The 13,176-nt window shown below is 42.7% G+C and overlaps 1 long non-coding RNA gene across 2 annotated transcripts in view; it reads right to left on the bottom strand.

Moving 5' to 3' along the window:
* The window catches only part of LOC141582623 (uncharacterized), a 188,887-nt gene that overhangs the window by 121,458 nt on the left and 54,253 nt on the right, over positions 1-13,176 (bottom strand). For both annotated transcript variants that reach the window (XR_012515504.1, XR_012515505.1), the window contains exon 2: positions 2,139-2,197. This is a non-coding gene — a long non-coding RNA (uncharacterized LOC141582623). The remainder of the gene's footprint in view (positions 1-2,138; positions 2,198-13,176) is intronic.

Genomic DNA, 13,176 nt, shown 5'->3' with positions numbered 1-13,176 from the left:
GAGAACTTACAGAAATGCACCCACATGGTTACACATACGTATATAGACACAGATGGAACAAGAGGCACAGGACGAATTGGATGAGGTCCAATCAGGCAAGGGTTAGAAACAGCCATCCAAGGAGAAATCAAGCATCATGACTTCTATCTCCCTAGAAGACCAGGAGAATAATAAAAGCCCTACAAAGAGTGTAGTGATTGGGGGGTGCTACCGGGAGTGGACAATAAGTTCATCCATTACCTGTTTCTTCTAAAAGCAATTGCTCCTACTTTCATTAAATTGTTTATTGAACAGTTCCTACCTCCGACATACACTGCATAGTACATAAGAATGAAGGACAAGTCTCCACCCTCAAGTGGCTCACAATCTAGGAAGGTAAGGCACCTAGGAAGGTGAGGAAGAGAGGCAATAAATGGCCTGCAATGGCACAGCTCAACTGAGCTGTGATAAGAGGAATTTGCAGAGAGGGAATGCAACCCACGTCAAGGGAATTAGGTAAAGCTTTCCAGAAGAATTAACACCTGAACTGAATCTCTTGGCACCTTAATCTTGAAATCTCCATTCTGTAGATATGTGAAAAATAAATGCCTATTCTTTAGGCCACCCTGTCTATAGCATTTTGTTGAGGCAACCCAGGCAGACGACTACAGTCTAGCAGCAAAGAGACGGAATAAGCATTCCAAGTAGCAGGAGCAGCACAGAGGAATGAGAGGATGCAGGCGCAGTAGCAGAGTCCCAGAGGGATGAGAGAGTCTGGCGTGTACTGGAGCTATAAGCACTTTTGATGCCTATAACCATGACAATGACAATTAGAGAGAACTTCAAGACAACCGATACCCAAGAACTACACTGGCCAGTACCAACTCTAATCAATATGTGCATTCAAGGAAGGGCAAGGTCAGTGAACACCAAGGGCCAGGGCCAAGGGTCTTTCTTGGAGGTGGTACGGCAGCAGAGAGGCTGCTTGTAAAGCATGCATGACCTTCCTCTCTCTTCCCCTCGGGAAGTTTGCTTTCCAAAGCAAGCTGTTTAAGGACATGTATTTGCTTGAGGCAGATTGAAAAGGTCATGGCTGTGGTCAGTGTGCATGGAGCTCATTCAAATGGGATGGATTCAAGTGCATTTTGGCAAAAGGATTTTCAAATGCCTTTGCCAGGCCGGTTACACAGAGGCAGCTTGACTGATCAGCTGACGCTCTTTTGTATGTTGAGATATACATCTATAGCAACCTTTTAGGGCACCTACCCAGCAAAAAAGTAAAATTATACATTGAAGTGGAGGCGTGATAAGCAAGAAAGAGACAACAGCATCTCTATTAAACCACTCAGCACCACCATCCTCAGCCACTTGGGGCCGGAAAGATGGTCTGCTGAAGGGTGGTGTTTAAAAAAACTCGTTCCAAGCATGTACAGAAATAGTTTTTTTCTAACAATTAAGAAACATTTTCAGATATTTTGCTGTGGTGGGGTATTTCAGAAACATTTATGTCTTTAAATGCCAGCTTCCTCAGACTGGTTAATGCAGAAGTATTAAAAAGAAATCTATTTTTTAAAAAATTTGTTTCAGAATGCACTCAGCAGAAGTGGTTCAGCATGGGGAATTTTTTATTCTTATTCAACCTTTTAATATATCCAGGAGCATCTTGGGACCCTCAAGGACCTTAATGACTAATTCTCTACTTAATTCTAAATCCTCTACTCTCGAAACTCTTCTGGGGATCTGCTACATTGAAATATTGTCAAAATGTCAATAATCGATCAAATATTTCATGGTGTTGTGTGCATTTGTTCTAAGCTGTTCTCTCTACCTAGGATGAATTTTTATTACTGTTTGTCTGGTGAACGCCTTTCTACACCATCTGAAACCAACAGAAACATGGCTTCCTCCAGACCCCCAAGATAAAAGATAATCATTTCCTCTCTTCTGCAGCAACATCTTCGAGTTCAGCCCCCACTCTCGGCCATTCGGGCAGAATGCATGAGCTTCTGCTCCTTTCCTTCCTACCTCATAAAGATGGAGTCAGAAACAGCTTCAGAACATGACCCTTCGTTACCATCCACTCCAGACATACACCCTCCTTAGCTCTGCCCCACGCTTATTCCAAAGCTCCCTCCATCTCAGGTGGTGGTGTTCCTTACCTGGCAAGTGTCATTTCTGTGTGTGTTCTCTTGATGGACACATCAGCACACAGATGCCCCTGTAATGATATCTGACAGTTATTGAGTGTTTCGGGCAAAGAGCTTTTCCAAGTTTTCCCTATGTCTTAAAAATTCCACAAACTGCATTTTTTCTGGTTTTCAATATTTATAGGTCTGGGACCACAAGCGCAAGGCAAACCGAAGGATCAGCCTCATATGGGCCAATGTGCCAAGAGGAAGGACTGAGCTCTAGGTATTCTGAGGAGCACTTACTAGAGCTTGGCACAAAGCACTGTGAAAGCACAGAGGATGCTATTGCTGATCTTGCCTTGAGAATAAAGAGGGCTTCACAGAGGAAGTGCCCTGTGCAATCATTAGATCTATGGCAACGTATCCCACCCATCTGGCAAAATGAGGCTTACTTGTGATGTTTGGTGGTACATAAACATTTAAGTTTTAACACGCGTCAATTTAAAGATAATAGATGGTACAGGTGGAATGTGGACCTGACAAAAGTAGAACAATTCAGGTTTATGACATACCCACTTCACTTGCTTCATTGGCAAATGCCATTTTGGCATGAGGAGGTCATTGGCAAACGCCTATGAGGAGGTCATTAATCTAAGTATTTTCAATTACTAATTTATTCAGTCCTCATAACAACTCTATGAGGTAGGTATTATATTGCTTTTAGGTCCATAAGACACCAGAGGAAACTGAGGCATGGAAACGTTAAATAACTTACCCACGGTCATAGAGCTGGCAAGAGGGAGGATTTGAACCCAGGCAATTTGGAGCTAGAACCTATGTATATGGACACCATAATATCCTGCCTCCTACGCAGATATGTGTAGAAAACCCAAAAGCTCAAGAGATCTGGGGCATGTATTTTCTTTTTCTCTTTACTGTACATCCAGCCTTTATATTACAGCATGACTCATAGTTGGAGCTAAATATTAAATGCTTTTGAATAAATGGATGGTAGACAATATTTTTTTGTTATATTGATCACACTATTGTACATGTGTGTTTACACATCTGCCTTCCCTTCAGATCTTCATTCTTGTCACATAGTATTTGATCACTAAATTGATTCATTCAAAAGACATTTGTTTGTTGTTTTTGTGCTTCAAAACTACATACCATGTAATAGAAGACCATACACGGTACTATAATGCTGCTATAACAAATCGGGGGAGAATTTTAAAAATCAAAGATGGTTTAAACCAGTTGTGTGTGGTCATACATCATCAAAACAGGGGTAGCTCTCTTTAAGAAAACCAGATTTTTCACAAAAGAGAAGTTAACAGAGCAGCTATAATCCATGTTGATATAGTTTAGATGTCCTGTCTCTTCCGAGTCTCATGTTGAAATGTGACTTTCAATGTGTGTCCACATGCATAGGTTCTAGCCCCAAACTATCTGGGTTCCAATCCTCCCACTTGCTAGCTCTATGACATTGGGTAAGTTATTGGACATTGCTGTACCTTAGTTTCCTCTGGTGTCTTATGAACCTGAGCACAGTACAATACCTACCTCATAGGGTTGTTATGAGGATCGAATAAATTCGTATTTGAAAATACTTAGATTAATGACCTTCTCATAGATCAGGTGCTGCCTGGTGGGAGGTGTTTGAGTCACAGGAGCAGATCCCTCATGAAAGTTTTGGTGTTTTCCTCATGGTAATGTGTGAGTTCTTGTTCTGTGAGCTCATATGAGATCTGGTTGTTTAAAAGAGCCTGGGATTTCTTCCTTTCTTTTGCTCCCTCTCTCACAGCATGAGAGAAGCTTGTATTGAGGCCTGTAAGCTTTCTGCGGCCCTCACCAGAAGCAGACGGCATCACCATGCTTCCCGTACAGCCTGCAGAGAATTGTGAGCCAAAGTAAACCTCTTTATTTATATTATCCAATCTCAGATATTCCTTTGTAGCAACATGAAACAAACTAATACCCATGTGTTACAAAGGAATACAATATAGCTCCCCCTTTATATTAACAATACATTGGGGCTCCACCTTTATATGGGGTGCACAAAAATGTGCTTCCAAGTTATTCTGTGTTCAAAACTTTAACTCACACCAGCTTTTTCAGGGTCAGCTCAGTGACATAAAGTGAGTGTACCCATAAATCCATCAACATACGGGATGACACATGTCTCCCAGTGATGCTCATAAGAAAGGACACAGAACATTCTCAACAGATAATTCATAATTCTTCTGACAAAATTATGTGATGGCTACGTTTCAGTTATAATTAGCGGCATTATCTAATATAGCATGTTACAGAAGAGTTGAAAAAAAAAATGAACTCTAAAGTTACCACTGCATGGATTCGAATTCCAGTCCACTGCTTCTTCTGGTTCTGTGCCCTTGAACATGTGACTCTGCCTTTCTCTCCTCACCAAAAAAAAAAAAAAAAAAAAGAAAAGAAAAAAGAAACTAATAATGCTCATCTGTACAGGATATTGTGAGATCATGAATGTCAAGTGCTAGACACACAATGGCTCTGAAATAAAAGTTCATTTCCTTTGCTTCTTTCCCCTGACCTTCTGTATTTGTAAAAAAATTATCAGCTTCATATTACTAATAAGGAACACCAAATGTAGAAAGGGGTGCCTTGCCAATGTCTTGACCCCTTGAGTCAACCAAAGAGTCTGGTTGCCCAGGAGAAAGCTAAGAGGGAATAGCAATTGAAACAGAAAAATAAGTGAAAAAATACTCCCAAATACTAGGGCTTACTTGGGTCATTTCAGGGAGTTCCTTAAAAACTCAGCAGGGGAATTTTCATTGCACTATTTCCTGGAGTGGCTGATGCAATCTCCAGTAAACTATAAATGAAATAGGCATGCATGTACATACTGAGTAGTGTGGTGTCATTTACGAGAATGTGCATCCCAGAGCCAGACTACTTGATTAAAAGCAAGACTTCAACATGGATTAGTTGTGTGTCCTTAGGAAATGTATTAAACTTCTTTATGACTCAACTTTGTCATTTGTGAAAGGAAGATAAGAATAATATCTACCTTGTAAGGGTGTTTGGAGAACTGAATAAAATAACATATGTACAGCACTTAGAATAGAGCCTACCATATTGTAAGTGTCCAATAAATCCAATGCATTATTAATATATACATTTGTAAGTATTAATAGGCTTATATGAGTGGTGAAATAATGATTGATTCTCATTGCTTTACATTATTCTGTATTTTCTGAATCTATTGCAACATTAGTGTATTTATTTATATTCTCATGCACAAAATTTTAATACTGCTTCACATTTTGAGGTGGGATGTTTAAAACGTCAGTTCAAAGAAGTGGGAGAGTTTGAGATTCCTATAGAGCCAATGGGTGGAATCCACGAATAACCAACGATTGAAGATTGGGTGATGTCGTCTAGAGCAGTCCAGGGGGTGAGTAGCTCCCAAAGCTGTCTCATGGATGGCCCTAAACCACAGGCCAAAGGAGTAAAGACCCTTTAAAGGAGGGGTTCAGACTCAGTTACCGGCAGGGAATTTTTTTAGGCAACATGAATGAGTAAAGCTGATCTGGTATAACCAACAGGAAGTGGTGGAACCCAGGACAACTGGACCACACTCACTCTATTTAAAAAGGGCAACCACCACCAGTTTCTGCTTGCGGTGGCCATGCGTGTCTCCAGATTTTGTAACTTTTTAAGTGAATTCAAAATTCTGGAGTTTTATGTAAAACATCCCCTGTTTTTAAAAATGTTGTATTTGGATAAATATACGACACACAACTGTAAATTTGTTACATGTATAGATTACATAATGGTGAAGCCAAGGCTTTTAGTATATCCATCACCTGAAAAACCTACATTGTACCCATGAAGGAGGGTCTCATCATCCACCCTTCTCCTGCATCCTCACCCTTCCACGTCTCCACTCTCTATCATTCTACACTCTATATCCATGTGTTACATATTTAGCTCCGACTTATCACTGAGAATATGCAGTATTTGTTTTTCTGGTGTCTGAGTTGTTTTACTTAAGATAACGGCCTCCAGTTCCATCCATGTGGCTGCAAAAGACATGATTTCATTCTTTTTTATGACTCAGTAATATTCTATTATGTATACGTGCCACATCTGCTTTACCCAAGCGTCCATTAAGGGACACTTAGGCTGATTTTATATCTTTGCTCTTGTGAATAGTGCTGCAATAAAAATACGAGTGCAGGTAGACTTTTGATATAAGAATTTCTTTTCCTTTGGTAGATACTAAGTAGAGGGTTCAATGGGTTGAATGGTAGTTTTATTTTCAGTTTTTTGAGGACTCTCCATGCTGTTTTCCATGGAGGTTGTTCTAATTTACATTCCCACCAACAGTGTATAAACATTCCTTTTTCTCTGCCTCTTTGCCAACATCTGTTATTTTTTGTCTTTCTAATAATAACCGTTCTGGCTGGTGCAAAATTATGTCTCGTTGTGGTTTTAATTTGCATCTCTCTGATGATTAGTGATGTTGAGAAGTTTCTCATATGCTTTTTAGCCATTTGTATGTCTTCTTTTGAAAAATGTCTATTCATATCCTTTGCTCACTTTTTAATGAGATTGATTTTGTTGTTGTTGTTGAGTTTGTCTGAATTCCTTATCAATTCTCAATATTAGTCCCCTGCTGGTTACACAGTTTGCAAATATTTTCCCCCATTCGGCAGGTTTTCTGTTCCCTCTGCTGATTATTTCATTTGCTGTGTAGAAGTTTTTTAGTTTCATGTTGAAAGTTAACCGAAAAGTTTTTTAAATGCTGAAAGCTAAACACACATGTCACGAAGCCATCAGTTTACAACCAGTGCACTCAAGGTTTACCATCATCCTAAAAAAAAAAAAAAAAAAAAAAAAAAAAAAAAAAAAAAAAAACTGTATGGAAAAAGAAAAGCTTCATATAAATCAACAGGATTCATGGGAAGTGTCCAGTAGATAGCAAAACGGGAAGTGCAGAATGACCTGGGTTTCTGATGACATTGTTGAGACAATGAACTAACCTTGGGACTACCTATCTTCTATCTTGTTAAGAAAACAACAAATGCTTAATGGTTTCATCCACTGTCATCCAGGTTCCCTTTTATTTGCAGCCATATGCACACTGGCATATTTATACTTACATGAGGCAAAAGATCAGCAACAATCTGGAGGAAGAAGATGGTAGTGAGAATGGACAATTGCCTTCGGGAAAAAAAATTGTTCACGCACTCATTTTACAAATACTTATTGTGTCACCATATCTACTGAGCTAGACACAGAGGGTTTCAAAGATAAATCCGACTCAACCCCATGGAGCCCACAATCCAGTTGGCATTTGCAGCTTGTCTAAGTCTGCTCAGGCTGCTAGAGCAGAATGCCGCACATTTGGAAGCCAAGAAGTGCAGGATCACAGTGCCAGCAGATTCAGTGTCTGGTGAGGGTCCTCTTTTTGGCTTGGATATGGTCACCTCCTTGGTGTATCCTCACTTGGTGGGCAGACAGTGGGTTTCAGTCTCTTCTTCTCTAGGTAAGGACACTAATTCCATCACTGGGGCTCCGCTGTCATGACCTAATCTAAAACTAATTACCTCCCAAAGGCCCCACCTTCAAATACCATCACACTGGAGATCAGGGCTTTAATATATGAATATGAATTCAGGTTTGTTGGGGACATGGGGTGAACACAAATGTTCAGTCCATCACATAGCTTATCCTTTTAAACAAAAGGAGATAGAGAGAGGGAGAGGGGGAAGGGAGGGGGGATGGGGAGGGGGAGGAGGAGGGAGAGGGAAAGGGAGAGAGGGAGAGGGAGAGAGGGAGAGAGGGAGAGAGGGAGAGAGGAAGGGGGGAGAGGGAGGGAGAGAGAGAGAGAGAGAGAGAGAGAGAGAGAAACTGGCTCAAAAACTAGGCGATATGAATGGGCTGCTAACAGGTACAATCCAGAGGACGACTTCATGCCAGGAGAAGTAAAGAAATAAATCTGTAGACCGGCCTTTGGCTGGCTTCCAGGAACACGGAGCCTGTATACAGAAGTCAAGGACAGAGTGTGCAGACGGTGTCCCCCCCCCTCCCATGCCTTATTTATAACCTGTTTTCATCTGGCTGCTATCTGGAAAGGTCCTGCCTCTCATCTCCTTGCCACTTTCTTGTACCATCCAATTCGACAGCATAATTTACAGTTCTCCCTTCTCAGATACTCCCTGGGCCTGAGGAAATACAGATAAGAGGAGTGGATGACCAGGGAGAGAACTTAGGGAGGCTGGGGCATCTGGGAGAAAGAAACTGACTGGAAATCACTCTGCCTTGTAGAGATGAGCAGGAAGCGGTTGTTTCTCCCCTCCTGTCAGTATCTCCTCCCTCTAATCTCTCCGATCATGCTCTCTACATAGACACAAATGCCAGCTGTAGAGGAAGACTGAAGCATGTTCAGCAGTCTCAGAAAGCCGAGTGAATTAACAGAAGAGGGCCAAGTGTGTCCAATAGGAAGGAATTTCCCCTTTCCCTGCCTCAGAGTTCTGATGCTCAGAACTGGGGGTGGCACAAAGGGCAGAAAAGAGAATTTCTTCCGTAAGGAGCCCTATTTCCTTCTCCAAATGCCCTCTCCAGGTAATCCAAAGGAAGAGATGCTCTTTGTCTGTCTCCCCCAGACCAGCATTTGCTGGAGATGGCTAAGGCTAGGTAGTGATTAATTCATCAAAGCACAGAGAATACTATTGTTAAGGCCCCCTCTAAAGTTCAAACTTTCATAAAGTCTCTGAACTAGAAGCAAGTTTAAACACTCTCTAGCCTAACTCTGCACCCCATCCGCTGCCTCAATTCATTCTGGCAAATCATTCATTCGTCCAAGCATTTCTTGAGCACCTATTTTGTGCTGTGCCAGGTGCTGAAATATGCGCAACACAGAGCCATGAACAAAACAGATGAAGGAACTTCCCCAAGGGCCAAGTGGCTGTCCACCTTAGTCTGACCAAGTAAATGGGATCTCATGACCTTCAGAGCCAGAAGGCCCCTTCCCGGGACAGGTCTGGCTCCTCCAGGAGTCTTCCCCATTGAGCCCAAATATCTCTCTACTTTCACTCATTCTTCATCTGCAGTGAGCATTTACACGGGTCCAGGGCGCTTCCTGTGAAGCTTTCACCTGCTCCGTGTTTCATGTTTCTCACAATTACTCTGTAAGGAAAATATTCCCATCGTCCACATGGGAGCTGAGCCATAGAGAGACAATGTGACTTAGCAAAGACCACGACACTGGCCATGAGAGTCTAAACTGGAATTCAGATCCTCCAACCTGACGTCAGATACCTGGTCCAAGGCAGCTCGTGACATCCTTGCTGGGTCTTGTCTGTGCAGAGGGGAGGATGGCCTCCCTCACTGCGATGGATTCCCAGGGTGTAGGAGGGCTGACGCCAGCCAAGTGCAATGAAATTTCAGAAGCGGGCAAAGAATCTTTCTCCCCTAAGTATCCCGGCTTCCCTGCTGCCTGGAAGCAATCTTAGCTGTTCACTGGAATCACAGAGCCATGCTTCCACTGTGCCTGAAGCTTGTCCTGAGGACCCCTTGGAGCCCAGAAACATGCGCTTTGCCAGATAATCCTATAGGAATGAATTTCAAACAAGGATGCAAACGGGTGGAGAGGAGAGCCAGAAGACAGTGCTCTCCCTGAAACAAGCAGTCACTCCCAAAGTGAGGTGAGGGCTCCCTCCAAAATGCTCAGGCTCTCAGGGGGGACACAGAGGCCTTCTCATTGCTGCTCAGTTCATTCCAACAGCCTCTCCTTCAATGCAGGGACTCAGCATCTCAGGGGTGCTTGGGTACAACCTCCTCGTTGGACAGATACAGAAACTGAGGGTCAAAAGGCAAACTGCACACCTAAAGTAACAGTCAGTGGGCCGAAGGGTCAGGAGAAGAGGTGGGGCTGTGAAGAAAGTCTCAGACTTTTTTTGGGCAGATGTCACATTGGTGAGTCTTTAGTAGATGCCCAGACCTGGCCCAGGGGAGCAGCAGGGTCTCTGTGGCCATTAAGGGGCAAGGCACCATCCAGAGGTCCAGAGTGTTCTGAAGTTACTCACTGCTGGAATGACCTACTAGCTGTATGATCTTGGGAAAATTACTTAATGCCTCTGTCCAGTATCTTCATCTATAAAAGGTAGATAATAATAATACCTCTGTCACTGAGTTGTGCAAATTCACTGGTACAATGGTCTGAATGCTTGTATCCACCAGTATTCATATGCTGTAAGGTAATCACCAGGGTGATGATATTAGGAGGTGTGGCCTTTGGGAAGTAATTAGATAATTAGTAATAAATAATTAAGTAATTAGGTAATAAAGATGGAACTCTCATCAATGGGATAAATGCCTTTATTAAAAGAGCCCCAGAGAACTCCCTTCCATTTTTCTCCTCCACATCCAGTAGATGGTGCCTGAGTGTGAAATCTACCCAGCATGGCCCGGCTGCCTCTTCCTACTCCCCAACCCACCTTCACTTGAGCGAGCATCTTCCGTTCTTCAAAAGTACTTCCTTCCTCAATCTGAAAGTCACTGTTATTGATTTATCCAGCAACACGTAACGTGGGAAAAGCTGGTGTGCTTTTTTTGTTTCTGTAAAGAATCACTTGTACCCAGGAAAATGCTGTGTAAGGGATGATGGCTTCCATCAATAGCAGCCCCATTGTGGAGGTGGTAAAGCCTTATGTGGGTCCACAAAGCCAGGGGAGTGTTAGGAACCAACACATTTTAATAATGTGCTGATTTTGAAGGAGATTTGGTGTCTTGGAGGGAAGTGGCCTGAGCCAGCTGCATGCATTTTTGCCATGTGGCTGCTGGAGCCTTTTGAGAAGGTTGGGAGCCTCGTTACCACAAAAGCCTATTGAAGACAGCGCACCATTAAATCCTAAGTGGGGCTATGAAACTGATTTTTTGCATTTTATGTTTATGCTTTGCTGTTGTTTGAGTGCATCCCCCAAAAAGCGTATGTTAAAAACTTCATCCCCAATGAGACAGTGTTGAGAAGTGTGGCTTAATGAGAGGCGATGAGGCAATGAGGGGGAAGTGGGTAAATTAATGCCATTATCATAGACGTGAGTTCCTTGTAAAAGCAGGAGTTTGGGTCCCTCCCTCCCTCCTCTCTCTCTCTCTCTCTCTCTCTCTCTCTCTCTTTCTCTCTCTGTCTCTCTTTTCCTTTGTTGTCTCTGTCTCTCTCCCTTTGTTCTCTCTGCCTCTCTCCTTCTTCCCCACTTTTCTCTTCCATTCTTGTAACATGTGATAAACAGCTTCCCTCAGTGTTCAAAGCACGATCTTGGGAAGAGAGACCAAGCTCTCACCAGACTCCAAACCTGCTGGCACCTTGACCCTGGACTTCCCTGCCTCCATAACCATAAGAAACAAATCTTTGTTCTTTGTAAACTACCCGGTCTCAGGTGTTCTGCCCTAGCAGCGCAAAACAAAGAAAGACACATCTTAAATGACAGATATGGGAAGATGGGTGGCTACTTACTTTGAGCAAGCAAAATCTAAAGATGAAAAATGCACCCCGCCTCCTGATCCCATTCTTCCCTCCCCCAACTAGTAAATATTTGGCAGGATGAGCCCCTCAGCAGGTTGTCAGACCAACTTTGCTCACAACGTACACCCAGCATGTATTTATTAAGACCTGCAAACAAAATATATTATTGAATGTCTTCAGACGCTCTGGGGTTGCAATCATGAGCAAACACAGGCAAGGTCCCTACTCTCATGGAATTCACATTCCAGTAGAGAAGAAGAGAATGAAATAACACGTAAGATAATTTCATAGAGTAATGTAATAAAGATCATATAACTGATTGCTATTGAGTTAACTCCAGGGTAGGGTCTGGCAAACATGTCTTGTGAAGAGCCAGAGAGTAAATATTTTTGGCTTTGGGGACACACAGTCTGTTGTGACTACTGAACTCTCCTGTCATACTATGAAAGCAGCTGGCTAGGCGTGGTGGCTCACATCTCTAATCCCAACACGTTGGGAAGCCGAGACAGGTGGATCACCTGGGGTCAAGAGTTCGAGACCAGCCTTGTCAACGTGGTGAAACCCCAGCTCCACTAAAAATTCAAAAATGGTGGTGGGTGCCTGTAATCCCAGGTACTCAGGAGGCTGAGGCAGAAGAATCACTCGAACCCAGGAGGTGGAGGTTGCAGTGAACAGAGATCGGGCCATTGTACTCCAGCCTGGGTGACAAGAGCAAAAATCTGTCTCAAAAAAAAAAAAAAAAAAAAAAAAAAAAGCAGCCCTAGGCAATAGGAAAGAATGTAGACAATAGTAAAAGAATAAGGAATAAAACTTTACTTACAGAACAGGTGGCAAGCCAATTCTGTAGAATTGAACTTAGGAGCCTCATTACCACAAAAGCCTATTGCAAATAGTGCAGCATTAAATCCTAAGCTGGGCTATGAAATTGATTTTTTGCACTTTATTTTCATGCTTTGCTGTGGTTTAAATGCATCCTTCCAAAAACATACGTTAAAAACTTAATCCCCAATGCAACAGTGTTGAGGAGTGGGGCTTAATGCGAGGTGATTAGTTCATGAAGGGGAAGCGGGTAAATACATGACTCAACATAACTCAGTGCCTGATTGGAGGTGGGAGGTAAGAGAGGAAGGAATCCAGCATGAGACTCATGCTCCTTTGCATGACACTAGGGGGAAGTGGAAGAAATATTTAATAGGATATAGTGAAAAGACAATGATATTTAAGGTGAAGTCAGAAAGAGGAGAAGAAACCAGCTACAGATAGAAGGAAGGCATTTCAGACAAGGGAATAGCTGTGCAAAGCCTTGAGTCGGGACTATTTCAAGAACAGAAATGTCTACTGGCGAGGTAGGGCAAAGGGAAGAGGAAGGAGACAGAGTAGTGCAGATTCAGGTCAAGAGGTGGGCAGGAATCAGATTGCAATAGGCCTCCTAGACCATGGTGAGGCCTGGCACATAATAGACCATGCTGCTGTTGCACCGTCTCTGAGCTCATCATCTCCTCCACTGGTTTTCAAACCCTGCTGAAAGAGACAAAAAGAAGCCTAGAGAAGTTT

This window comes from Saimiri boliviensis, chromosome 21, assembly GCF_048565385.1.
Source record: "Saimiri boliviensis isolate mSaiBol1 chromosome 21, mSaiBol1.pri, whole genome shotgun sequence".
Lineage (NCBI taxonomy): Eukaryota > Metazoa > Chordata > Mammalia > Primates > Cebidae > Saimiri > Saimiri boliviensis.
Note: the sequence above shows the minus strand (reverse complement) of the source record. Positions and strands in the feature narration are given on the sequence as shown.